This window comes from Pinus tabuliformis, chromosome 1_2, assembly GCF_031772625.1.
Source record: "Pinus tabuliformis cultivar Carrire ecotype Pingquan chromosome 1_2, CPIR1, whole genome shotgun sequence".
Classification (NCBI taxonomy): Eukaryota; Viridiplantae; Streptophyta; class Pinopsida; order Pinales; family Pinaceae; genus Pinus; species Pinus tabuliformis.
This window is the reverse complement of record NC_142298.1, coordinates 108,951,684-108,979,442: the sequence shown is the minus strand read 5'-3', so window position 1 is coordinate 108,979,442 and position 27,759 is coordinate 108,951,684. Positions and strand designations below refer to the sequence as shown.

The 27,759-nt window shown below is 37.4% G+C and overlaps 1 pseudogene; it reads right to left on the bottom strand.

Annotated features, from left to right (window-relative positions):
• LOC149204736 (phenylalanine 4-monooxygenase, chloroplastic pseudogene) overlaps positions 1–6,787 on the bottom strand; it is a 29,819-nt pseudogene extending 23,032 nt beyond the window's left edge.
• Between the last annotated feature and the right edge of the window lie 20,972 nt (positions 6,788–27,759).

Sequence of the window (27,759 nt, the reverse complement as noted above, 5' to 3'; positions counted from 1 at the left end):
CGCATCACATATAATACTAAATCTAGAAATATAGTACTATAAAATTGATCTCCATAAACCTACAAGAAATTCATAACAAAATACTTGTGGTATTATCCTCAATAGTATGTAACATGTTCAAAAAATAAAATAGGTTTATTTGATTCATATTTAATGTAATCCATTATTTTTTTTTGTTTGACACATTATGACACTCTTGAGATGACTAACACGGCTAACATGTGGCTTGAGCAGCCACAGCCCATGGGCATCTAAACCTTCGAAATAACTTGGAGATTGTATTGAGCGTAGGCCACACCAACCCTTAGCATGGATAGATTTTGGCGCACGAAGTTTTGAACTATTGACCTTTACACCATGGATGTTGGAATTAATACTGAGAGGGGGGGTGAATCAGTATTATCACATCAATAAAACTTTTTCAATTTCATACTCAGAAACATATACGCTACTTCAGTTAAGTGAACCAGCGTGTACACGCTACTGTGTCTAAAGCAACTAGCGTATAACCAGAAACCTTATGATTCAGTTAGCTTATCTTCAGTAAATGCATCAGGACATTATTAATAGTAAACATGTGCAGTATAACAGAACAGATCATCACACAAAAGCCACACACATGAACACCATGATATAAGGTGGAAACCCAATGTGGGTGAAAACCACCTGCTGCAAGTCGTCTCTATCTTTCTTTAATAAGAAACTTCAGTTTACAATCTTTTGTACTGGTGCAGTCTTATACCAGTACGCAGGCTACAACTTGTAGAAGGCTACAACCTTCTCTCGTTTTCCAGGCTCTCCTGGAAGGGAGCTCCAACCCCCTTTGCTCTTGTAGTAGCTAAGATACTAGTACGTAGGTGCTGGCCTACAATCTTCTTTCCTTCAGGTACCACTGTTCATACATTTTCAGACTGGATATTCCTGAAGCACAACATTACAATCTGAAGACCACAATTCATCAATTTTCATAACAGATCATTGAAGCACGAAACAACCAATACTAGCATCATCAATCTTTGAATCACTGAACCACTGAAACCCTGTCAACACCCAGTCACCAGAACACAGAGCAGACTACAGAACTCTGCAATAACAGTCAGACCCAACTGCAACCCCAAAAATTAAGCTTCAAAAGATATACGCTACTTCAATGAAACCAACCCGCGTATACACGCGCTTTTACCAAAGACAACCTGCGTACAGATCTAAAAATAATTTCTCATAACTTGCATCTGTACCAGACATCAGTCATACTCAAAACATAACATTGCGTCAGTATGCAGATCTAAAAATACGCATAATCAACCATATACCGATAGTTCATTTCAAACCATTTGATCCCGATCTATCCTTAGATTTAGTCTTCCATCAACCGGTGTGATCTCTCCTTAGCTTAGATCAAGCAACCCAGAACCTGCATACTAGATCTCTTTCTTTATCAGATATTAAAGACTTTTTCAGTGCACTTGCCTAATGATCTTCTTCTCCTTATATAGCCTTAGGACCTTCACAATACCACGGTCCAAAACCATAGTAACATAATATCATCAACTTCAAAACTAGGGATCAACACGTCTGCCGAGATACCTTGGTCCAAAAACATAGCCTCAAGTACTGAGGACTAACTACCACGGACCAAAGGAAAGCTTCTCGACATGTACGCTCTTTTCTATTCATGAAACTGCGTGTATACGCGACTTCGTATATAGCGAGCCTGCGTATCCGCGACTTAGTATATAGCGTACCAGCGTGTATACGCAACTTGGGCTTAATGAACCTGCGTATATGAAATTTCTCTTCATTCTTGTAGTCTGGACTGAGATCTTTCATCAAAGAGAGTTGCCATCAAGGACAACACCTGTACCGTAGCACCACACCTGTGCCAAAATGCCAACAATGGAGTCTCTTAATAGAAAACTATGTCATTGTCTGCTTTATCCCCCATGAGATAATGTAAGCCATTATTAAATTTATGATAAATTTCATGCTTCCAAAATACATAATTATATTTGTTATAAATTTTGATGTAATATTATATTAAGAAGAAGAGACATTCTCCAAAAGGACAAAGTTAAAACATCATTATATTACACATAAATTCATTAGAGGTTGTCATTCTATGTATTAAAATCAAACGAGCGTAATTTCAAATCATTATATGTTACATATTGTGTTTATAGTGATTATCTTTTATTAGTCCCTAACTCGTGAGGGACTATAACATCCACCCGACAATCAAAATGTTTTGACTTTGCATTATTTTGCAGTGTTTTTGAAATTTTAACCTAATTTTTGTGAAAATTCTTAATATTTCAATTTTCTCATAAATTCAAAAGTAATTTTCTAATTTTCTCAAAATATTATTTCTAATTTCCACTTGGATAAGAAAGCTTTGATGGGACATAATTCCTCTAGTGGAGGGTGTTTTATTTTTTATATTTGTTAGTGCCTAACAATTCAATTTAAAATAATGTAAAAAAAGTTGATTTTGTGAGTGGTCATTCCATCGGTGAGTGATATGACATAACACTCACACTATTATGCTATTGTACTACCCAATGCTATGAAAACTAGAGCAGTTGCAAGTCATTTAAGTAGACATCGAGGGGGTCTAAACAAATCTCCAATTAATATTATTATGTTTCCTTATTCAGAAGAAGATCCTCGCGAAGGACTATAACATCCACCCAATGGTAAAAGTGCATTGACTTTGCATTATTATACTCTGTTTTTTCAATTTTAACCAAATTTCGGGAAAATTCTTAATATTTATATTTTCTTGTAAATTCAAAAATAATTTTCTAATTTTATGGAAATGTTATTTCTAATTTTCGATCAGTTGAACAAGCTCTCATGGGACATAATTCCCATGGTGGAGTGTGTTTTATTTTTTGTATGTTTCTGTGCTTGACAATTCATTAACAAACAAGGTAAATAAAATAAAGTAAAAATAAATTTGTGAGTGAGTGATGTGGCACTGGCACTCACTATTGTGCTACTACTCTACCCAATGATGCTAAAACTGATGTGATTGCAATTATTTTATGTAGTCAATGGAGATGAAGGAACCTCCAATTAACATTATTATGTTTCTTATGAGGAGATTTCATTGTGCAGAGGAATCTTCCTCTGCATAGTGAAAACTCTACAAAATAAAAGCTCCACACACATGCTTGATACATCATTCACTAATACATTGCAGTGATAGGTTGTGCGAAGTGTGATGAGAAGGAACTACAGTCCATAGTCCCTGCACTAATTAATGCATCCAACTTCCCTAATTTCATATGGTATCCCTTCTTCTAGTCTAACTGGGTGGTGGCAAACAAAAGATGGGTGTCTAGGGAACCATTAGGAATGCATTCATACAAAAGCAGCCTGTGTTCTCATTGTAAAATCCAAGTTTAGGTGATGAATCATGCATATAATTGTTACCTCTGCCTGGAATTTGTACTCTCCTTCGTGAATTCTATCTATTCTATTTACTACTACTTATGTCTAGTTAGGGATGTAATATGTGTAGACTAAAAAAAGCACAAGAAAAATAAAAATACCAAACATTGAAATGCAGAAAGACAAAGACAGCTAAACATATTCACTATGATCTCCCATCATGACACATTCATTTGAAACTATCAATACCATTACTTAGCTTCAAACACCGTATTCCTCATTTAGTATGAAGGAGATCTCAATGTGATTTATGCTTAAATGCAGTAGTGGGACTTGCATTCACTTTTTTAACACATAACATAACATACTAATGATAATGCTTATTTCTCTGCAGCTTGCTCTGTGTTCCCAACTTATCGATTTGGAAGTCTTTAATAAGTCTTTGACGGGTACCATTCCTCATACTTTGGGTGCAATTTATATCTAGTCTTTGGATCTTGCTAATAATTTCTTGGTGGGAAGCATTCCCCACAACATCTAGTACACTGTCTAAGGCAGCGTGATTCCTCTTCACATTAGTTGCACCTGTGCTATAAGAAAAACCCTTTAGCAGCAGAGAAAGTAGCTTTATATGTAGATTGATAGGAAACAATCCCAATGAACTTCACAGTAAAGATTTCATCGGCACTAAGAAACAAGGTGAATAATAACAGAGCTATTGGCTCTTTGAATTGCAATTTATTTAAATGAATTATTTTATTTTTTTGATATAGTTTCAATTGATCTGGCTTCTTGCTGTGCAAAATATATTGAAAATGGTGGTTTTATTAAAGATTCTTTCCATGGTCTAGGAGCATGTTTCAACAAATATATGGATAAATTAACCAAGTAAACTTAAGGGACATGTATGCAACAATGTGTCGAAACTTTTGTACAGATTGACACTGGCATTCATTAGCTTTCCAGTGAGAAGTGTGCAATTAATTTCGATCGATGCCATATCCTCACCCTATTATCGATGGATTGCAAGAATATTTTCTTCCGAATTAGTGTGTGGAGATATCATGAAGCCATGTCATATCATTCACAAGAAATTTGATTTTTGAATTGCACCGTTAAAATCTTGGATTGATGTTTGAAATTCATTTTCCATTGGATGAGAGCCATTAGTGATTGATATGATATATTTGAATTACAATTGATAATTGTATTTAAAAATATAATTTAAATGAAAAAACACAATTCATTAGAAACATTTCCTTCATAATGATATGATTTAATTTGCCACTGAATCCAAAATGGATTTCAAAAATGTGATTCAAGTGTTACTAAACTTGTGCATTCAGATCCCACATCTTAATGTAAGTTTTATGATAATGGGTCACAAAATGTTGTGTGTGGATTGTGGAGGAGTCCATCTACGAAGTGCGACGGAAGAAACGACAAGTCACACCTACACAATACATGCATGGGCTTCCGTACTCTGCACACACAAATATTAAATTAAATTATGGAACTCCTGCCCCAATATTGAGTTACAAAACTCTTGCACAAATGTTGAGTTGTGAAACTCCCACACAAATTTTGAGTTATAAAGTGCCACACAAATATTGTAAATTCGAATTTGTTAATTACTATGTGGGAAGATAAAATATGAGAATCCAGATTCATTTATTAATCAAATGCAATTACATATATACAAGAAGTGTTGTGTGAAGATTGGTACGCTATCTTCGACACACAATCTATTGGTTGGGAGATTATCTCAACCACACACCAATATAGGAAATAGATCTCAACTACTAGGAACAAACTTTACTTAGTAAGAATCACAACTGAAACAAGTAGGAATTAGATATTCCAACACCACCCCTTAATGAGTACTTGTCTCCATATCAATCTGTAAAATTAGTTGTGGTCAAATATAACAAAAAAAATATGTTGGTGTCCATATAAAGGAGCAACCATCCACCGGAATGCATGGGTACTAACCGCTGCAACCGCCAGTCTTGTAGGATGTCCTTTGCATACATGGTTCTTTCAACCATTACAATTATATTACCTGTACCTATAAATCCCCCTCCAATATCGTCGTGGGTTTTATTGGATTACTTGTAATCACGCTCTCGGTTTTATCAAATCACCCTCAAACATGCTGCCAAGGGATCTCAGCCACCAAGGCTAAACACAACCACTAAGGCTCAACATAGCCATGAAGGCTCAACTGAGGCATGAAGGCACTCTAGCCACTATGGGCCACAATCTTGCCACTAGGTCACTCCAGCCACTCTGGCCTACAAACCTACCACTAGGGCACTCCAAAGACCCAACTCAACCAGGCCGAGGGTTTTCTTGGCTAACCCTAAACCATGCCAAGAAGAATCTCTCTCCCAATTCACTATTACACTTGGTTTCTAGCTTACCATAAATCGACACTGCAAATACAAAGTGGTTTTTAGATTACCACGAACTGTATGGGGCTTACAACAAAACTCCAAATTTTAGAGTTACCACTTACATACATTGCAAAGGCCACTAAAAAACATCATAGACTTGCTTACTAATAAAATGTATGTGATACACTAATACATCATGTTTAAGATTCTATTCCACACACTCACACAAACATTCAACCCATTGTCCATCATCATTTAATTTCCTGTGTGGTTGTTGCTCAAAATCAATATTTGTTGCACTTTAACCTCATTATACACCACGAAGTGTCTTTGCATATTCTTTCTTTTTCTGGTTCAAATGTTGTTTTGGATTCACCTCCGTGATTTGTTAGAGTCGCTAATTCTAACAAAACCACTCCATTGAGTTAGCGAAACTTAATGTAAATACTTCTAATTCCAAAACATTTATAAATACCACTTCTTTGGAGTTTCTAAAAATGCAGTCATAATCATTTTAATAAATTACATTTCTACATTGAGTTGATCAAGCTCAATGTATTTATCTTACGAAACTCCAAATAAATTCAAAAAAGTTACTTTTGATTTTACCTTGACTTGAATGGGCATTGCAACAGTTTAGGGAACACAAAAAAATGGTGAATTTCATGCTATCTGCTAGCTTATTGCTACAGAGAAGCACTATTAGTGTGGGAAAAATGGAGCTTGTTTTTCCGTATACCGTACGCTATATGGAAACTTGGTTGCTGAGCATTTCTCAAAACCAACGACGAACTTGCAGATCCTGTAGAAGCGAAGATGAGCTGAACAAAAAACATCTCACTGCTTTCCATAGACATGAAGTTATTCTAGCCAGGAAGAACATATATGGAACCTCCTCCAAAGTGAAAAGCAATTTTGTGTAGTCGAGGAGCAACAGGCTTAGAATCCACGCTCTCGTCCAACACAACTCTGGAAAATGCTCGTTTCTTCTTTCTCATGTTTACTGGTATCTGAAATTACTTCACCCTTGCATATGAGCTCTTCACCCATCGGTAGAATGATAGACACCCTGTCTTCTTGTTTATAACTCTGAGAGTTATAGCGGCAATGCAAATCAGTGCCCTCATCGACACACTAACCATCCACGTCGACATGAGCCCCAAAATTCCTGTAAAATTTGCAGTGGATTCCATTGTCGTTGTTCAAAAAACGACGAGCCAAGGCATTCGCCCTCTACAGGAATGCAACTCACTTCGTATTCCCACGCTACCTCGTCGGCGAGAGATGCGCCCTCCTGAACAGATGCAAATTCAATATCCATGGATCTCAGACTTCTTCTTAAACTATGCAACTTCCAGTGCTTCTTCTTCCCTCTTTCACGATGTTATTTAGCATGGAAATATATATAGAAAAACAAATACACTCTTTGATTTCCTGAGCCCACGAGGGGCTAGCCCTCGGGGCTCTGATACCATGATAAAATATGAGAATGTAGATTCATTTATTAATCAAATGAAATTACATATATACAAGAAGTGTTGTGTCAAGATAGGTACGTTATCTTGGACACACAATCTATTGGTTGAGAGATTATCTCAACCACACACCAATCTAAGAAATAGATCCTAACTACTAGGAACAGACTCCTTTACTTAGTAAGAACCACAATTTAGACAAGAATTAGATATTCCAATAATGATCAAATTTATCAGTACACCTAGAAAATAGATCTATATCAAGATTCACTTAGCATAAAAGTCCACATTACTTGCAATGGATGAGAACGAAAAAATATGAAATTGAATTCAATCCCCAGTGGTGCAGGCGTAGGTTATTTTAAACCATGCTCCTGGCACTCTCTATTGTGATTTGTGAGATTGTTTGGTTTTCATGTAATAGAATTCAGGAGATGGAGGAGCGAGGGGAGAGTTGGTATGTCACGTTGCTCGATTTCAAGATGACAGATGTGGAGGATTTCATGGATTGTTAACAGATTCTTCTAAAATATTCACAAGGTGGTTCTCCAACACCAGGTAAACCTTTTTAAAACTTTCAGGAATTTATAAGGGCTCCTCCATCTAATATCTTCCATTCAAAAAGGAAATGTATAGTGTCATCTTAGAATCTTTCAATTGGGAAGGGTTGTAGACCAGATGTGAGCTAGATGAATGCTTGGAGTTTTCGATCTCTGCAACCTTTCCTGAACATCAAACCTCTTCCAACATTTATGTTGACACTCTACATCTTGATTGGTTTTCAATGACGAAAACATCCAATTTGATTAATGAAGGTTGGAACATGTACATAAATCCATCTAAGACCATTACTTCTAGTGATTCTTAAATTCATAACATATCAATGGTAGGAGTAACGTTTTGTACATTTCATGTTAAGTCGACCTTTGGCAATCATGCAAAGTAGTTTGTTTCCCCTGTTGTAGTATGTGGAGTACACAATTTTGTCATCAAAGTATGAGAAACTGGAAATTGTACATTTATTGCAGAGAAAATACTTATTCTTGTAATTTTAATTCAAAATTAATTTCAATGAAGCTTATTTGGATACATGTATGTATAAATGATTCATAATGGGTGATTTATATGCATTCTAATTTGTGTCAATCCTCTTGTGAAAAATTCCTCCCATTTCAACGAATAGTCATATCTTAACCAGGACTATCACTTGTCCTAGGAAATTATTTTTTAACTTTTTTGCAAATTATCATATCTCAACGAAGATTATCACCTGCGTTTGTATCTTGACATGTCACTATAAATTGCTCCAAGTTACTATGAAAACGGCCTATTAATTCTTTTTCTCACTCATTAGTTGTTGTTTCGCAAACGAATGTGTAATTCCTCCTGTCGAGTTTTTAATTTATTTTAATTCCATGTCTTTTTTCTTTCTAGATCCAACTCCAGTTACCTTTCACGCTATATTTCATAATAAATAACAATTTTGATTTTACGATCTCCATTCATGGATAGTTTCGTATGTTTCCATGAGTGCAAGTGTGGAGCTCTGTGTAAATGTGTTAGAAAACCTGCACAAATGAATCTAGCTAGTAAAGGTGGAACACATAGCTTTGCAGAGCAAAAACACTAAAAGAAAATCGAAAGAAGAAGAGAATGATTCATTAGAAAATAGGTTACAATGCTCATGATATAGCATTACTGGGTGAAGATCCAAAGGTAATGCACCATAGTGGTGATCAATGAGAAGACTCAACATCTACAACAAGTTCCGGAGATAACTAGCCAGTTGTGGAGTGAAAGAAGGAGAAAATCAAGGAGTAAATCATGCAGAAGAACTAACCAGTTGCGGAGTTAAAGAAGGAGCAAATCAAGGAGTAAATCATGCAAAAGGAATCTTGCATGTAGTCCCATGCTCTAACTAAGAGTTCGCATGTAGGTGTGTATTCCAACACCCCCGCTGAACACCACTATGGGGAAAAATAGAAAATGGGCCCTAGAAACTAAGGCCAAAGGTCACCCAAAATACAGTGCAACTTGTACTAAAATTGAGGAAAGAGGTAAAACCTCGTGGGACAACCCCCCTTCAAAATACAATGTAATCAAAATAAAAAAGGAAGAAAAGACAGTTGCTAAGCAACTGTGTTCTTCACTCCAAGACGATCGCGTAGAGAGCGAAACTTCTGCTCAATGAATGTCTTGGTGAAGATGTTTGCAGTCTGTTCTACTAAGGAACATAACTGCAAATCAATGACTCGATCATGTACTAAGTCTCTGATGTAGTGCATATGGATCTCTATGTGCTTCGTCTGCTGTCGTTGTACTTGATCCTACAAAATTTGAGAGTGCTCTGGTTGTCACACTAGATGACAATGGGCTGGTGGAACTGGACGCCCAACTCAGTGAGGAAGTGCTATAGCCACAGAGCCTGAATGATGATGTTGACTACTCCTCTGTACTAGTACTCGGCTAAAGAGAGAGCAATAACAGCCTGCTTCTTGCTCGACCAATAGATAGGGCCAGACCCTAAACTGAGTGAATACCCGGAGGTGGACTTGCGATCAATGTTGTCGCCCGCCGAATCAGAATCAGTGAAGCCAAGGAGATTCAATGCAATGCCTGCTGCATAGTGAATCCCAAAGGTGATGGTGCCCTGCACATATCGGAGGATGTGCTTGGTAGCATTCCAGTGTAGCTCATGCAGCTCCTGCATGTATCTGGAAACTGCCCCTACTCCATATGAGAGATCTGGTCTAGAGTGGGCGAGGTACAATGAGCTCCCCACTAGCTGTCAGTAGAGAGTGTTGTCAACTAATGGATTGTCACCTCCATCCTCAAGGCAGACCCCAGACAGAAAATGAGTCGGTGCTGGCTTGCAGTCAGTCATGTGAAATCTCTCGAGGAGATCCCGTGCATACTTAGCCTGAGGGAGTTTGATGCCTATGGCATCTTGGCTAATCTCAAGACCAAGAAAGAAGTGTAATGGACCCATGTTCGTCATCAAGAACCTGTCATGGAAGGCCCTCTTGACTGTAGCAATGGTTGAAGCCAAGCTTCCAGTGATTAGGAGATCATCCCCATACAAAACTAAGATAAGAAGAGAATCATGTGTCCTGAGCATGCAAACACTCAGATCAGACTTACATCTTTCAAAGTTTTGAGATAAGAGAAAAGAATCCATCTTCGCATACCAAGCTCTCGGGGCCTGCTTAAGGCCATAGAGAGATTTCTTCAGTCTGCAGACCAAAGATGAATCTTGAATGAAACAATGTGGCTGCTCCATGTAAATCTCCTCTAATAGGTCTTTGTGAAGAAAGGCATTCTTCACATCCATCTCATGTACTTCCCATCCCTAGGCAGTCGCAATGGCAAGTCTAAGGCGTATGGAATCCATCTTTGCTATTGGAGCAAAGGTCTTGTCGTAATCAATGCCATGCACTTGTTGGAAGCCTTTAGCTACTAGCCTCGCTTTCCATATGTGGATTTTCCCATCTACAGCACTCTTGGTCCTATAGACCCATTTGCATCGGAAAAGTATCCTTCCTGAAGGAAGGGGGACTAGATCCCAGGTCTGGTTCCTGAGGAGGGAGTTATATTCCTCCTTCACGGAAAAATCCCAAGATGGATGCCCAACAACCTCAGCATAAGACTGTGGATCAGAACACTGAACCAAATGACAATGCCGGGATGGTGATGGTTCAGTGGCAGTGAGCACAAGAGGAGGCTCAATAAACTCTGAGCTAGTCCTCTATGGATCAGAATTATCCCCCACAAGACCATTTCTAGTAGCTGGGTGGTATTGTTCATATATCTAACGTAAGCTCCTTGTTCTCTGATTTATGACAGGAGAATATGATTCACGGCTGGAAGCCCGATCTGGACTTGGATGTGGATCATCATTTTCATGCACTAGATTTGTATCTGAAGAATCTATCTCTACATTTGCATGCTTTACCTCGGCATCCGCATGCTCTGTATCTGCATCTGAGTGTACTGAGTCATCATCTCGAACATGAGGTAGATAAAAGGTGTTTGCATGCGGCAATTGAGGTGCATGCGAGAGAGTTTCCTCAAATTTGACACTTTTCTCAATGATGAGCTTGTCCGCATAGGAAATCAGGAGCCGATATCCCTTCACACCATGAGGGTATCCAACAAAGATGCGCTCACTTCTCTGTGGATCAAGAGATTTCCTCTTTTAAGAGGGGATCCTGACCCATGCTTGGGAGCTGAAAACACGAAAGTGGGTGACCTCTGGTTTAGTGCCGCTCCAAGACTCAAAGGGGGTCTAATCCTTGACATACCTATGAGGAGATCTGTTCTGGATGTAGTTAGCACAATTAAGTGCTTCAAACCATAACTTATGAGGCAGTGACTTAGCATGCAACATGCAGGAAGCCATCTCTTTGAGAGATCGGTTCTTTCTCTTAGCAACTCCGTTCTACCGTGGAGTGTATGGAACTGTGTACTATAACTGTATGCTAGACTGAAGGAAAAGGTTTCGAAGTGCTGTGTTAACATATTCCCCCCCATTTTCTGTACGGAGGGCTTTGATCTTTCTCTCCGACTGTGCCTCAACTAGTGCTTTGAAATCTTTGAAGTGCGTAAAAACTTCAGATTTGGCCCTGAGAAGATACACCCAAGTATATCGTGAGAAATCATCAATAAATGTAAGCACATACCTTGCTTTGTTGATGGAAGGATGAGGAAAAGACCCCATGAGATCACTATGGATCAGATCTAGAGGAGAGGATTCTTTGTGAGTCTTGCCAGTGTCAAACTTTTCTCTGGGATGTTTGCCAAGGACACACCCTTCACAAACTCCTTTGGAGAAACTGATATTTGGCAAGCCTTCCACCATCTCATTCTTGCTTAGCTGCTGCATATACCTGTAATTTAAGTGACCAAACCTCTCGTGCCAAAGCCTACTACTATCATCAGCATGTGTAAGCAATAAGGAGGATTGAGATTCAATAAATTCAGAAAATGTATATAGTCTGGCTCCATTGTTTACCTCACCAGTTGCAATTTTGGAGCTGCTATGTAGATCATATATGTTCACTACATATGTAGTGAATTCCACTCTCTTTCTGGTGCTGGAATGAGTGATCTGATAAACTGAAAGCAAGTTTACTGAAAGTTTTAGAACATGAATCACATCTTCAAAGCTTCCGTGTAAAAGTTCCACTCTACCTTTTCCAGTGACCTCAATAGATGAGTCACCTCCCATGAGGATGGGAGGTCCTTTGCATGCATCCAAAGAGGAATAGACTTCCTTTGCAGTAGCCATATGATGTGATGCACTAGAACATATAATCCATGCATCAGGAGAAGAATTAATTGCAACTAAAGCATGAAAATTGTTACCTTACCCGTGTGGCGGATCCTGAGTTTTCTTCTTGGTGCCCTAAGGGATGTGGTCCTCAAGGTTGTGCTTATGAAGGATTTCTACCATTTGGTCAATTTTTTTCTTCATGCAAAAGGATTCTGGATGGAATCCTCTTTGACAGTAGGTGCATCTGTTTGCTTTCTTCCCTTTCTCATTTCTCGAGCCGGAGGAGTCATTGAAGGGCTTGGTGTACCCTTCCTTCTTTGGATGGGAATGTGCTTTTCCCTTGTCTTTGTGATGCTAATTTTTATGATTTGAATCAGATCTATGATTTTTAATGTGGCTGCCATCATGCACAGCAAGTGCATGTGCTTTTGGAGGTTTGATTTTCCCCATGCCAGTGAGTTTATCTTTCTCAAAAATAAGGGACTCCATAAATTCTTTGAGAGAAGGCATAGTGTAGGATTTACTTGTTGCGAGCCTTACTGAATGAAATGTAGACACAAAGATAGAGTATTCTAGTCCCAGCTTTGACATAATAGAGAGAACTTGGCGACCATCCTCCTTGGATTTGTCAATTCCACAACCCTTGAGCTGCAGCAATAGATCATTATATTTGGTGAAAAAGTCTTGAATTCTATCATAGTTCCGTGGATCCAATGAGAGAAACTCCACTTCAAGCAGATTTCCTTTCATCTCATCATGTTTCCCTTAGAGATCTTCAACCTTTTTCCAAATCTCATTGGGAGTATTGCAGGCAGATAGATGAAACTGCAACTCTGGAGAGATGCACATGCATATGGATCCGTGGGCCTCATCCATACGATTAAGGTATTTGGATTTCTCTATGGCTGAAGTGGGTTCCACTTCTATAGCCATGGTAATCCTGTACAACCCTTTATGACGAAGGTATCGAGCCATTTGGTCTTTCCATTCGTGATAGTTTTACAGTGTTAGGATCGATGCTTTGGGAAACTCCATTTTTCTATTGATCTTTGATCTCCAAGCTGTAATACCTGCAAAATAAACTACTGATACGCCTTTTAAATAACAACCTGTGGAATCTCATACCATGTAAATGTGTTAGAAAACCTGCACAGATGAATCTAGCTAGTAAAGGTTGAACACATAGCTTTGTAGAGAAAAAACACTAGAAGAAAATCGAAAGAAGAAAAGAATGATTCATTAGAAAATAGGTTACAATGCTCATGATATAGCATCACTGGGTGAAGATCCTAAGGTAATGCACCATAGTGTTAATCAATGAGAAGACTCACCACCTACAACAAGTTTCGCAGATAACTAGCCAGTTGCGGAGCGAAAGAAGGAGAAAATCATGGAGTAAATCATGCAGAAGAACTAACCAGTTGCGGATTTAAAGAAGGAGCAAATCAAGGAGTAAATCATGCAAAAGGAATCTTGCATGTAGTCCCATGCTCTAAGAGTCCGCATGTAGGTGTGTAGTAGTTCCAACACTCTGCACTCTACATCTAGGCAAAGTGTATGATTTACTACTCCTAGTGTGTGCGGAGGTTCACTGTGTGGAGGTTTACATATTTTAACTTAATTATGGTAGTTAAGGATCAAAATGTCTTCATTCATATTTCTTAACATATATAATTTACAGTTTACCTTCAACCTAATTGCAAGCCACCTCGACGAAGAGCGAACTATATGGAAGATATGGCTGATGGTTTCTTTAATTCCACATGTACTATACTAGTGATCCAGACTCTATAAATCTTGTGGCGCACATCCATTGGAGCCCACATCTCATTACATGCACAGATAGATTTCAAATTCATTGGTGTCAAGATCCTTCCATCATAATGAGCAGCTTCAACTCAATGTCATTAATGATTCAATGCCAAACAGTAAAAGTTATTTTCCCAGATGGTAATTTAACAAATTTTGGGGAGAAGATCAAAGTGGAATGGATTATTATACAAAATATATGTCACTTCCTTTGTGGTTTGGATTCTCTATATATTGATCGTTACATAGTTCCTGCTAATCTAGAGGGGAAACTAGAGATAGGGAAATCTATTTTCTCTTTCTACGAAAAGAACAATATGTGTTATCTATGTCAGAAATGGATGCGATATTGCACAAAGCGAATTCAGTCATTAGGTCGACAGGCTGCCAATAAAATAAGAAAAATCTATCCCCATGCCCAAAAGAAAAGTCCAACAGGGTTGTAGGATAATCAAGGCCCCTGGGTTCGATTAGGAAGGAAGCATTCAGATTAGAAAAACTTGAAACCATCCATGGAACATTAACATTCTCTTCACTGAATTATTGTCATTCCTTTATGCTCACTGATTTATTTAACATTTGTTTCCAAGAAGTGTTATACGTAAGTAGAGATATAGAAGAAAAATCTATAGTAAAATTTTGTTTTTTGACGTATAGAAAAGCATTTTTCTCCAATTGCAATGATTTCAACTTCACATATGTTAAGTTTGTGAACTAAACTTTTATTTCTGTAATATTTACCCAAAGTATTTTTTGAAATTCAATTTACTATTTTTAAATCATGTGTATTCTCTGTTATCATTTTTGTATGTATGTTGTTTGTGTGTCAATAGAATTGTTTTACATACAAAGCCATTGGCATACTATTGACCAATGGATTCAACCATGCCATATATCACGGATAAATCTATCAATGTTGTTGAAGTATTGTAAGTTTGTTTCATTAACATGCATTAACATAACAACGTTTTTTAAGATATCAACTTCAGCAAGGAGGAATGCTTTGCAAGGGCTATGGTTTGTTTTTATACAAATTTTATGCCAATAGCATGTGAATGTTAACTGAGTGAAGAACTGAACAATTGAAGGAATTGTAATTTAAGGCTCCTAGAGAAATGAGTGGACTAGTTTTTCCAAGATCAAATGTCACAAAATGTTGTGTACTGAGAGTGGAGAGCCTATGTGTGCAGTGTAGAAGTAAATTATAGAACTCTCACACAAATATTGAGTCGCATGAGTTAATTTTCACTAGGAGAAGAGCTTTGTGTGGAGTTTTCAATGCATATAGGAAGAGACTATGGATTATAACATCCACCTTATGGTGAAAGTGAATTGACTTTGCATTATTTTGTTGTGACTTTTCAATTTTAATCAAAGTTTCAAGAAAATTCTTAATATCTTTATTCTTTTGTAAATTCAAAAATAATTTTCTAATTTTCTAGAAATCTTATTTCTAATTTTCAATTGGCTGAGCTGGATGCTATAGGACATAATCGCCTTAGTGGAAATTGTTTTATTTTTGATATTTGTTAGTGCATGGAAATTTGTTTCAAAAAATTAAATAAAAAAAATGAGTGGCCATTCTACTGCTCTACCCAATGATTCTACAACTCACACACTTGTAGGTCCTACAAGTAAACAAGGGGCTAAAAGAATCTCCCATATATATTATTATGTTTCCTTGTAGAACTTTCACTATGTGAAGGAATCTTACTCTGCAGAGTGAAAGCTCTACACAGCTGCTCAATACATCATTCATCAATACATTACAACGATGGGTGTTTAGAAGCTATAGAACATGATTAGACGGAACTACAATCCATAGTCCCCAAACTAATTAATGCATTGAACTTCCCTAATGCGATCTAGTATAGTTCTTTACTCCACTTGGGTAGTGGCAGATAGATGGGTGTCTAGGGAACCATTGGGAACATATTCATAGATGAGCAACCTTTTTTCTCCTTATGTGCATAATCCTCTCCCTCTTACCAAGTTCAAGTGATGAAATATGCATATAATTTTCATCTCTACGGATAGTTTTTCTTCTCAAGAAAAATAAAAATACAAAACATCAAAATGCATAAAGAAAAATAGAGCTAAACGGATTCACTATGATGATCCGGATCTTGGGGGGAGGTCCTCAAGATCTAAAAGATTGAAATGGATCTTGGGGGTGAAGCCCCCAAGATTTGAAAATTTGAAATTACCAGAAGAAAACAAGTAGAATTCCCAATAAACAAAACCACAAACATTTTTTTATTCAAACAGATAATAACTGTCAGGACTACATTGTTGTGGACCACCTATCCTTTTACAAAATGTGACTTGTTACTCATAGTATTTTTCAGTTACAATGCCATGAGTCAATTCCATCAGTGAATGAATACCATGGGTGGAAGTCACAATACCATGGGTCAATTCCATGGGTGAATGAATACCGTGGGTGGATGTCACAATACCACGGGTCAATTCCATGGGTGAATGAATACCATGGGTGGATGTCACAATACCATGGTGAATAAATACCATGGGTGGATGTCACTTACAATACCATGGGCGGATAAATAACATGGATGAATGGCACTTACAATACCATGGGTAAATTCCATGGGTGGATGAATACCATGGGTTGATGCCATTTTCCATTCGGATCATTCCTCCCTCCTTAAGAAGCAATGGTCCCCATTGCGTGAGGTCCCCTCCTACGAAGCCTTTGTTGAATATGAAGAGCCATTGAGGAGAAGGGTTTTATGTGGTTAACCCATAACCGTGATGAAAAAAGATCCAAGGATAGAGATACCCTGTAATGCTTGTGACCAACTGTCATACTGACATTGTGCGACCTAGCAAATGGGCTCCAATGAAGTGTGGGTTTGTGGATGACCCATAACCATGATGAACAAAGATCCGAGGATAGAGATACCATGTAATGCGTGTGACCAACTGTGATATTGACAGTGGGAAGTCTAGCAAATGGACTTCGATGAAGTGTGGGTTTGTGGATGACCCATAACCATGATGAACGAAGATCCGAGGATAGAGATACCCTATAATGCTTGTGACCAACTGTGATACTAATATTGTGTGGCCTAGCAAATGGGCATCGATGACAAGGATTTTGTTCGGTTGATTCATAACTGTAATGTTGCCTGTTGATGAAGTAGCAGGTGCCTACATAGCCTCGGGTGGGAGGACACATCTCCAGATAACCCAAGATAAATGTTGCTATGTTGAAACTGATGAATGTTAAGAAGGTGCCTACTAAAGTGGGGTGGGAAGGCATGTCTCGAACAGGGACCTTCTTTGAATGCTTCCCCATAATTAGAATGGACATAACTCAGTCAATATAGCTCAGAATATTTATTATAACCTGTTTTTCAAAGTAGATGAACTATTTTGCATCTTCCCATGTGTTGGAAATCCTTATCTGGACATTCTAGAATCTCGATTTGCATTGTAAGTTTTCCGCCATCACAAAAGTTCTGAAAAAATTAGTTGATTTTAAATCAGCGATATCTCCCACATCCGAACTCCAATTCGACCCATTTTTTTTTTGAAATTTGGTGATTTCTCAAGAGGAACTCAGATCTACAACCCTTTTTCTGAAATTCTATACAGAAAACTTTAAAAAATGGTACGAGAGTCGTCATCCATGAGTTGTCGTCGGAAAAAAATTCTACAACATAGCTGATTCTAAATCAGCGATATCTCCCTCATCTAAACTTCGATTCAGCTGATATTTTTTTTTTGAATTTGGGTATTTTCTCCCAAGGAATCTAGATCTAGTATTTTTTTTGTAAATATTGCACCAAATGTTTCAGATCTGATCTACAAACTCGCCGCCCAAAAAACATTCATGCAAAAAAATAAAAAAATAAAAATTCTTCCTGCTTGGCCCAAGAAAGTACTTCGTGGAGGTTGCAGTGCATGCCTGAAGTTTGTTGAATACTGCTGAAAAATTTTGAAACTGAAATATGCATAAAACCCTTATTCCCATGGAATCATAACCTGCTCTGATACCATTGATCTGAATCTTGTGGGGAGGCCCCCAAGATCTAAAAGATTGAAATGGATCTTGGGGGTGAGGACCCCAAGATCTGAAAATTTGAAATTACCAAAAGAAAATGAGTAGAATGCCCAATAAGCAAAACCACAAAGAATTTTTTTATTATAACATATAATCACTGTAAGGACTACAAAATGTGACTTGTTACTTGTAGTATTTTTTAGTTACAGTACCACGGGTCAATTCCATGGGTGAATGAATACCATGGGTGGATGTCACAATACCATGGGTCAATTCCATGGGTGAAGGAATACCATGGGTGGATGTCACATGGGTTAATGAATACCATGGGTGGATGTCACAATACCATGGGGGGATGTCACTTACAATACCAAGGGCAGACAAATAATATGGGTGGATGCCACTTACAATACCATGGGTAAATGCCATGGGTGGATGAATACCAAGGGTTGATGCCATTTTCCATTCAAATCATATGATCTCTCAGCATGACACCTTCGTTTGAAATTCTCAATGCCATTACTCACCTGCAAACACCCTATTTCTCGCTTATTATGAACGAGATATCAATGTGATTTACGCTTAATTGCAGTAGTGGGACTTGCATTCACTTAGTCAAAGCTAGCAATAATGCTTATTCCTCTACAACTTTTTTTGTTCTCCCAACTTATTGATCTAAAGCTCTTTAATAACTCTTAGGCAGGTAACATTCCTCGTACTCTAGGTGGACTTCCTCTCTAGCCTCTAGATCTCGCTAACAATTTCTTGGTGGGAAGCATTCTCGATAGAATCTCATACAATGTCTAAGGTAGGGATTGTATGGCCTCACATGCTTCCTCTTCAGATTAGCCGCACTTGTGCCACGAGACAAAATCTTTAGCAATAGAGAAAGTAGCTTTATATATCTATCGATAGGAAATAATCACAATGAACTTCACAATAAATATTGCATTGATGTTAATAATTAAGGGGGATATTGATAGAGTTATTGGCTCATTGAATTACAATTTCTCTAAAGGAATTGTTTTATTTGTTTTATATAGCTTCAATGGATCCTATGTCTCCACATGCATTTTTTTTTAAAATGATGTTTTTATTAAAGATTATTTCAATGGTATAGGAGAGTATGTAACACATATATGAAGAAATGGACAAGTAAAATGGTATATTTATTAGACAATTTGTCGAATATTTTTTATAAATCAACACTAATATTCATTAGCTGTCTAGTGAGAAGTGTCCAATGAATTCTGATCGATTCCTTATCCTCGCCTTGCTATCAGTCGATTCCAAGAAGATCTTCTTCTAAATTAGTGTGTGGAGATATCATGAATCCATGCCATATCATTCACAAGAAATTTAATTTTTGAATTGCATTGTTGAACTCAGCTTAAAACTCATTTTCCATTACATGAGAGACATTAACAATTGATAAGATATATTTGAATTACTTTTGGTAATTGTATTTTAAATATAATTTAAATGAGAAAACATGGTTTATTAAAAATATTTCCATTATAATGATATTGTTGCATGTGGAGCATGATTATTTAGAGGTCTTTGTTTCACTCGGATGTATACCCCAAGAAGTTTGTACACCCCTCCATGCGGGGGGGGTGTGGGGGGGACGAAAGGGGGGTTTTGGGGGCAGTGCTCCCGAAGCTAAAAACAAATGTAAAATTGCTTTGTAAAAGTATAGTAATTTCTTCTCAATCTGGGCCGTTCATTAGGTGGATGATCTGACGGTAGAACTTATATTTAGTTTAGGGTTTTTCGCCCTATAAGGTAACCCCTCTCTTTATATGAGGGTATTGTATTGAGGCTATGTAATAGATGTGTATTCTCCAAGCGAGAAACAGAGAGGTGAGACTTTGAGAGAAAACAGAGGATATTACAACGGATCTGTTGTAGGTTGTGTCTCTTCATTTTTCTGGATAATAAAAATGAAGGACTGGCTATTCGGGGTGGAGATAGCCCAAACTGGGTGAACCACATATATCTGTGTCTCTCTAGTTTTATGCTTTTTCTGTGTTTATATTTATGTACTATTCTATGTTTTCCATTGCTCTGTAATATATAATTTTCTAACAACTGGTATCAGAGCCGAAGGTCTATTTGGCTGACAAACTCGTAGGAGAGGAGGATTCCTGGTTCGAGTGGGAGCAATGGAGGAAGATGGTAAGTTTAGGGTCGAGAAATTTAATGGCCAAAACTTCTCGCTGTGGAAGATGCAAATGGAAGATTATCTCTATCAGAAAGATCTGTACCTACCATTGGGTGGAAAACAAAGATGTCGACGCGTATGACAGATGAAGAATGGAACCTTCTCAATAGAAAGGCACTCAGAATAGTATGGTTGTGCCTCGCAGTGTTAGTCTCCTTAAACATTTCGAAGGAAACAATGACAGAGAGTTTGATTAAGGCGTTGGCGAAACTATATGAGAAAACCTTGGCCTCAAACAAGGTATTTCTTATGAAACGGTTATTTAATATGAAGATGTCGGAAGGTGGATCTATTGCAACCATTTAAATGATTTTAATACCGTTACAAGTCAGTTAATTTTTGTAGGGGTAAACTTTGATGATGAAGTTAGAGCTCTGTTATCCTTATGCTCATTGCTAGAAAGTTGGAATTCCTTATGCTCATTGCTAGAAAGTTGGAATGGTTTAGTAATGGCCATTAGTAACTCTATTTCTAGATCTAGTACTTTAAATTTTGATGATGTTGTCGGTTCTATTCTTAGCGAGGAAATGCGACGGAAAAGCTCTTGTGAGACAACGGGTAATGCTTTGAGTGCAGAGTCTAGTGGAAGAAAAATGGAAAGAGGTAAGAGCTCAGGATATCGCAGTAAATCAGGGAAAGACAGATCGAATTCCAGATCGAGGATAGTGTGCTGGAAATGCGGAAAGAAAGGACACCTAAAGAAAGACTGTAGATCTCAGAAGGAAAAAGAAGGATATGCACGACAAGAAAACAATCGTGAAGCAAATGTGACAAGTGAGGTGTTACAATATGATTTGATTCTTTCTTTAGCAAATATTATTGATTCATGGGTGGTAGATTCAGGAGCCTCATTCCATGCCACACCTAATAAGAAATATTTTCATGACTATGTTCAAGGAGATTTTGGACAAGTCCGTTTGGGTGATGATAAACCCTGTAAAATTGTTGGAATGGGTAAGGTTCTTATAAAACAACAAAATGGAAACCAATGGCTGCTAAAGGAGGTAAGGCATGTTCCAGATCTGAAGAAAAATCTGATTTCAACAGGGCAGTTATGCGGTGAAGGTTGTGTGAAGACTTTCACAGCTAAAGCTTGAAGGTAACCAAAGGAGCCCTGGTAATAGCAAAACACGAAAAGGTTGGTACATTATATTTATGCAATGGTATTTCTAACTCTATTAATGCTTTAACCTCCAAAGGAGCAGATGTAACATTACGACATCATAAGCTCAGACACATGAGTGAGAAGGGGATGAAGATTCTTCACTCAAGGAATTTGTTTCTGGGTATGAAGAAAGTTGATTTGGACTTCGGTGAGAATTGCATTTATGGAAAACAAAAGAGAGTAAGATTTCTTAGAGTTGGGAAGGAAAAGAAGAGCGAAAAATCAGAGCTCGTGCATACAGATGTATGGTGACTTGCTCAGGTATCATCTCTCAGTGGCTCTCGTTATTATGTTACTTGTATTGATGATGCAACTAGAAAAACTTGGATTTATTATATTAAGAATAAATCTGATGTATTTAATACTTTTAAGAAATGGAGAGATTTGGTTGAGATTGAGACATGAAAGAAATTGAAGTGTCTCAGATCAGACAATGGAGGTGAATATTGTAGCAAAGAGTTTGATAGGTACTGTTCAGAGCATGGAATTCATAGAGAGAAGACAGTTCCAAGAACACCACAAGAAAATGGTGTGTTAGAAAGGATGAACAGAACAATCATGGGGCGTGCAAGGTGCATGAGATTGCATGCAAGATTGTCTTTACAATTTTCGGCAGATTTTGTAGATACTGCTATTTATCTAATAAACAGAGGGCCTTCATGTTCCTTCGATGGTGGTGTTCCAGAGGAAGCATGGATAGGAAAAAATGTAAACTACTCCTTTTTAAAGCCTTTTGGTTGTGAGGCCTTTGTCCATATTAATAAAGAAAATAGAACAATGAAAATGGAACAATGGTTGAAGCAAAATCAAAGAAATGTACCTTTATTGGATATGGTGTTAATGATTTTGGTTATCACTTATATGATTATGAAAATCACAAAATCATTAGGAGCATAGATGTCATATTCAATGAGAAGGTCTTGTATAAGAATCGGTTGTGGGAAAAGAATTAGGAAAAAGAAAACAAGGAATACAAAGTTCTTGATGAGATCACTGAAAAAGTAAAGGTGCCTAAAAATAATAATAATCAACAACCACAACAACAACAATGACCACAAGAGAAACAGACACCCCAAACACATAAAAGTGGTGTTAGAAGATCTACCAGGATAAGCATACTCCTCTAACGATACTCTTCTTCATTATATTATTTATTGTTGACTGATTCTGGTGAACCCGAATGTTATGAAGAAGCAATGCAGGTTGAAAGCAAGAAGAAGTGGAAGCTAGCCCTGGAAGAAGGGATGGAGTCCTTAATGCATAACCAGACTTGGGACTTAGTCAGGTTGCTTGTAGGAAAAACTATATTGAAGAATAAATTGGTTTACAGGCTGAAGGAAGAAGATGGAGGAAAACAAAGGTACAAAGCTAGACTTGTGGTGAAGGGGCTTGCACAAAAGAAAGGTATTGATTTTTATTAAATATTTTCTCCTGTTGTTAAAACAACTTCAATCAGAACTATTTTAAGTCTAGTAGCAGTTGAAGATTTGCATCTTGAGCAGTTAGATGTAAAGACAACCTTTCTCCATGGGGATTTGGAAGAAGAGATATATATGTAGCAACCACAAGGATATGAGGTGAAAGGGAAGGAGAAACTAGTGTGTAGGTTGAAGAAGAGCTTATATGGCTTAAAACAAGCTCCAAGGCAGTGATATCTAAAATTTGACAAGTTTATGTCTAAACAAGGTTATACTAGATGTCACTCTGATCATTGTGTTTATCTGAAAAAGAAAAATGATGGCAGCTATATTATATTGTTATTGTATGTGGATGACATACTTGTTGCAGGGTCTAACCTGCAGGAAATAAATGTGCTCAAAAGAAAATTGGCAGATTCATTTGCAATGAAGGATTTGGGAGCTGCAAAACAAATCCTTGGTATGAGAATAACTAGAGACAAGAAAAATCAAAAATTAACATTGTCTTAGAATGAGTACATACAAAAGGTGTTGAAAAGATTTAATATGCACAATGCAAAACTAGTTAGTACACCTTTTGCTAGCCATTTCAAACTTACTAAGGAAATGTACCCAAAGACCCAAGAAGACATGGATTATATGTCTAAAGTTCCATATGCATTAGTAGTTGGAAGCTTAATGTATGCAATGGTCTGGACAAGGCCTAATATTGCACATGTAGTGGGACTTGTAAGAAGGTACATGAACAATCTAGGAAAGAAACATTGGATGGCAGTGAAATGGATTCTCAGATATTTGAAAGGTACCACAAATCAAGCATTATGCTTTGGTGGTTCAAACATTTCTCTACAGAGATATGTTGATGTAGATATGGCAGGTGACAAAGATAACAGGAGGAGCACTACAGGATATGTATTTACTGTAGGTGGAACAACTGTCAGTTGGGTTTCAAAAATCCAACACTTTCAACAACAGAAGTAGAGTATGTTGCTGCTACAGAGGCTAGTAAAGAAATGATTTGGTTACAAAGGTTTATGGGTGAATTGGGTAAGAAGAATGATATGGGTACGTTATATAGTGATAACCAAAGTGCCATTCATCTTGCAAAGAACTCAACATTTCATTCCAGGAATAAACACATATAGCTCAAGTACCATTTCATACAATCAGTGTTAGAAGACGGAGAGTTGAAGCTGGAAATGATACAAACTAGCCAAAATCCTGCAGATATGCTAACAAAAGTTGTAACCAGGGAGAAACTGAGAATATGCTCAGTTTCAATTGGTCTTCAAGGATGAGGAAACAACTAGGTCCAAAGAGGAGTCATTGTCTAGAAAATGAAGTAGCGGTGGAGTTGCTACAATCATTCTCCAAGTGGGAGATTTTTGGGTGTGGGGCATGATTATTTAGAGGTCTTTGTTTCAACCGGATGTATACCCCAGGAAGTTTGTACACCCCTCCATGGGGGGGTTGCGGGGGGGACTTGTCCCCCCCGCGAGGGTTCGGCGAGGCCAATCCCCCCCAGCTTGGGGGTCCTCCGGCCAGCAGTCCCCTAGCGGGGGTTTCGGGGGTAGCACCCCCCGAAGCTAAAAACAGATGTAAAATTGCCTTGTAAAAGTATAGTAATTTCTAGTCAATTTGGGTTGTTCATTAGCCGGATGATCTAATAGTAGAACTTATGTTTAGTTTAGGGTTTTTTTCCCTAGAAGGAAACCCCTCTCTTTGTATGATGGCATTGTATTGAGGCTGTGTAATAGATGTGTATTATCCGAGCGAGAAACAGAGAGGTGATACTGTGAGAGAAAACAGATGATATTATAGTGGATCTACTGTAGGTTGTGTCTCTTCATTTTGTTGGATAATAGAAAGGAAGGATTGGCTGTTTGGGGTGGACGTAGCCCAACTGGGTGAACCACGTATATGTGTGTCTCTCTGGTTTTATGTGTTTTCTGTGTTTATATTTATGCAATATTCTATGTGTTCCATTGCTATGTAATATATAATTTTCTAATATATATGATTCAATCTTCCACTAAATCAACACTGGGTTTCAAAGATGTGATTCGAGTGTTTCTTTTGCACTCAGATCCCATTGCTTAACATAAGTTTGATGACAACGGGTCATAAAATACCATGCCCTGAGTTCGGAGGAGCCCATGTGTAGAGGAAGAAACAAGGTCACACCTCTGCACTATGCACATGGCATTCTGATAAAAATGGAAATCTTGTAATGAAAGAAATAAAACAAACTGGTCAGCTCTACGAAAGAGAGTCTGAATGAGGAGAGTTTGGCTCTACAGAACGCTCTACATTGTTCATGTACATCACACATTATATAGTAATCATGGTTTTTAGGGAAGTTAGAACACTAACCTAAGAAATAGAAACTAATTCTTATCCTGAGGTCACATGAACCAATTCATACTATTCTAGGATATTCTCCATTATCTTCAACACCCCCCTTTAATGAAGATGGGGTTCAAAAACATTCCTAACATCTCCCTAAACATTTCAAACTTAATCCTGCCAAGAGGCTTAGTGAAAATGTCTGCAAAATTATCACATGTATTACAATATACCAAATGGATTTCTTTGATCAGATATGTAGCATCACCTGTAATGATAAAATTGTCTACATATAGAGAAATCATCACTATACACCCTTGTTCATCTTGCATGGTGTAAAGATTAGGGTCATTTTTGCTTCTGTTGTAGCCAGCTTGCAGAAAAAATGAGTCAATCTTTTCATACCAAGACCTCGGTGCTTGCTTTAGTCCATAAAGTGCTTTCTTCAATCTACAGACTAAATGTTCTTTCCCTTTCTGGACAAACCCTTTAGGTTGCTCTAAATAAACCTCCTCTTTTAGTTCTCCATTTAAAAATGCAAACTTTACATCTAGTTGGTGTATCATCCAATTTTTCTTAGTAGCTAAAGCAATTAACATGCTGATAGTGTTTAGTTTAGCTACACGGGTGAAGGTTTCTTCATAGTCTACACCTTCTTTTTGTGAATACCCCTTTGCTACCAATCTAGCTTTTAATTTTTCTATGGTTCCATCTGCATTGATCTTCGGTTTGTATAACCATTTACAACCTACAGTTTGTTTTCCTTTAGGAAGTTCAACTAGTTCCCAAGTTTTGTTCCTAATTATTTATTCATATTCTTGTTCCATGGTTGTTTTCCATTCTCTACATTCATTTTATTCTTTATAACTAGAAGGTTCAACCACATTAATCATAGTAGTTATAAAAGCATTTTCCCTATATCTTGCAAGAAATTGAGCTTTCGTACCTGATCCCCTGAGAGGTGGGGTAGCCTCAAACCTTGTTTGATCATAATTCTCTTTTTCTTCTCGTTGTTGTTGCTACTGTTGTTGTATCTGCTATATCTTGTGCTGTTGTTGTTGTTCATATTTTGTCTTTGTCTACTTCTGATCCTGATTGTTTTCTGATTCTTCTTCCACCAAGTACGGAATATCCCATTCCTCATTGTGCTCATCAGACTCTTCATGATCCTGTTCATGGAATTTGACATATCTACTAACTAAAATCTTGTGAGTAGAGGGATTAAATAAGCTGTAAGCTTTATGTTGTGAACAATACCCTATTAAAGTACATCTGATGGCTTTCGAATCTAGTTTTCTTCTATCTTCTTTTGGAATATGGGCAAATTCTTTAGATCCAAATACTCTTAAGTGTTTTACTGTAGGCTTAAATCCATATAATGATTCATAACGAGTTTTAAATTCAAGAGTCTTTGTAGGACTCTTATTTTTAAAATAAACTGCATTATTCAATGCTTCATCCCAAAAACCATTCGAAAGATTCTTACCTTTCAACATGCTCCTAACACATTCCACTAGTGTTCTGTTATTTCTTTCAGTTACTCCATTTTTCTATGGAGTATGGGGTACTGTGAACTACTGCAATATTCCATGGTCTTTATAATACCTGATAAGCTCATCTTTCTTGTATTCTCCCCCTTGATTGGACCAAAGAGTTTTTATCTGTTTCCTTATTTGCCTTTCGATCATGTTTTTGAACTACTTAAAGTATTCAAATGTGTGACTCTTCCTTCTCAAGAAATATACACAAGAAAACTTTGTGCAATCGTGAATAAATATTAAAAAATATAGTGCACCTCCTAATGATTTTGTTTGCATGGCTCCACACAGGTATGTATGCACTAATTCAAGTATATCCCTCTGTTTATTTTCTATTCAAACAGGGAATTCATCTCTATGAATTTTTCCTAATGTACACGCATCACAGTCATTATTTACTTGCTTTAGCATAGCAAGATCTCTTACCATTTCCTTCTTCTATAGTAATAACAAATCATTGTAGTTGATATGACCAAATATCTGATGCCATAACTCTTCTGTAGTCAAACTCACAGCTGTCAAGGCTCGAACTGGTGCAAGTCTTACATCCAACTTGTATAGAACTCCTATTTAGATTCCTGTAGCAATTGTCTTCATGCCATCTAGTAGATATTTAATATAATAGTTAGATTTAAAAAATTCAACTTTAAGATCTTGATCTGTGATCATGGATATAGAAATCAAGTTCTTTGTTAC